The sequence below is a fragment of the Pseudonaja textilis genome, chromosome 1, assembly GCF_049901715.1.
Source record: "Pseudonaja textilis isolate UNSWEBS1 chromosome 1, rPseTex1.2, whole genome shotgun sequence".
Taxonomy (NCBI): domain Eukaryota; kingdom Metazoa; phylum Chordata; class Lepidosauria; order Squamata; family Elapidae; genus Pseudonaja; species Pseudonaja textilis.
The window spans coordinates 319,673,304-319,675,465 of NC_141990.1; positions in this window are offsets into that span (position 1 = coordinate 319,673,304).

Here is a 2,162-nt window from a genome sequence, read left to right on the forward strand (position 1 = left end):
TGTAAACCGCTCCAAACTTGACTGCAGAAAGTACAACTTCAGCAACAGTGGTCAAAGCTTGGAACTCACTACCTGACTCTGTTGTTACATCCTCTAACCCCCACAAAAACTTTAACCGTAAACTACCCACTATTGACCTCACCCCAATTCCTAAGAGGGGCGTGCATAAGTGCACCATCCCTGTCCTATTGTCCTCCATTTATTCGTACTTATTTACTGTATTCTTAGTCAGGTTTATACTCATACTATTATCTTGCAAGTGAATGGAATGGAATGGAATGGAATGGAATAGAATAGAATAGAGAACAGAACAGAACAGAATAGAATAAATATTGGATGAAGAATAGAATAGAATATAGAATGGAATATAGAATAGATAGAATAGAATATAGAATAGATAGAATACAATATAGAATAGAACAGAATATAGAATAGAATAGTAGAAAATAGTAAAATAGAATAGAATAGAATAGAATAAATATTGGATGAAGAATAGAATAGCATATAGAATATAGAATAGAACAGAACAGAGCAGAACAGAACAGAATAAATATTGGAGAATAGAATAGAATAGAATAGAATTACAGAACAGAACAGAACAGAACAGAGAACAGAGAACAGAACAGAACAGAACAGAACAGAACAGAATAGAATAGAATAGAATTATTTATTGGCCAAGTGTGATTGGACACACAAGGAATTTGTCTTGGTGCAAATGCTCTCAGTATACAGAAAAGATAATTCATCAAGTGATTGACTAATCAAATAAATAAATAATAAATAAATAATAAATATGTTCTTTCCGCAGTAGAACAGGAGGCAACTTTAAGACTTGTGGACTTCAACTCCCAGCACTGGCTGGCTAGGGAATTCTGGGAATTGAAGTCCATAAGCCTTAAAAGTTATCAAGGTTGGACAGGCCTGTAGCGAAACCTTGTTTAAGGGACAAAATGTGAAATGTACTAAACCAAGGCCTGCTACATCACATTGAATATTTGGAGGCCACAAAGCCCCTTAAATCCCTGTCTTGCTTAGCAACAGAAATGCAGATGCTCAATTGTGGTTGTTAAGTCCAGGACCGCTTGTAATCCGAACAGTTCTGAATCAATAACGATGATGTTCAAATCTGGGACTCAGCACCCGTCAGGATGCACCTCCCTTTTTCCGGGAGAATCGGTTTCACAGGGGGAGTGGGGTTGCCATGGTAACAAGAACCTTCAAAGCAAAAGGAATATAGAAGATGGCTGCCATAGCCACTCACTCTTCCCCCCCTTCCACCCCAGATTCCAGACTTCATGTGCTCCAGATATCATTACACAGAATTGCAGACGTCTCCCAGTGAAGGGCCAATTGACTCAAAGAGCTGATTATTCTGCCAGCCAACCAACTACGCCCTTCTCCAGAGCACTCCGTTCCCTTCTTGCCAACGTGCCAGCTGGGGAATTCTGGGAGTTGGAAGTCCACGCATCTTAAAACTCAACCAACTTGAGAAAAAACACCGCCTCAGATCACGGCTCTCCAAACTTGACAAAACTTTTAAGCCTGGTGGACTTTGACTCCCAGAATTCCCCAGCCAGCACATGGCTAGCTGGGGAATTCTGGGCGTTGAAGTCCACAAATATTCACAGTTGCCAAATTCGGAGAGCCCTGCTTTTTAGAATTCATTGCCTGCACCCTAGATGTGGTTCCTCCTTATATCCGAACTATAAACCTTGCCATCTATGTCCTATTATTCCCTCTAGGCCACCTTCTGCATATGCTCAGAGGCACTTTCTTTTTTTCTCCCACTCCATCTGCACCCATTCTAGTGCCGTTCCCCCCTTTCCTTGCCTCCTTCCCCCCTCCGGAAAATATCCCGGGGCTTATTATTATTATTATTATTATTATTATTATTATTATTATTATTATTATTATTATTATTATTATTATTATTATTATTATTATTATTATTATTATTATTATTATCTATCCAAAGCACGTGCAGCACGAAGTTTCTCTCTCTCCCACCGCTTCCCCCACCTCTCGCCCGCTGCCGTCTCGTCTCTTTCCTCATTGGCTGGAGGTCCAGCCCTCCCCTTCGCTGATTGGTTCCGACGCGCTGATTGGTTCCGACGCGCTGCGATGGAACGGAAAATTCCCGGGCCAACGTTCTAACCACGCCC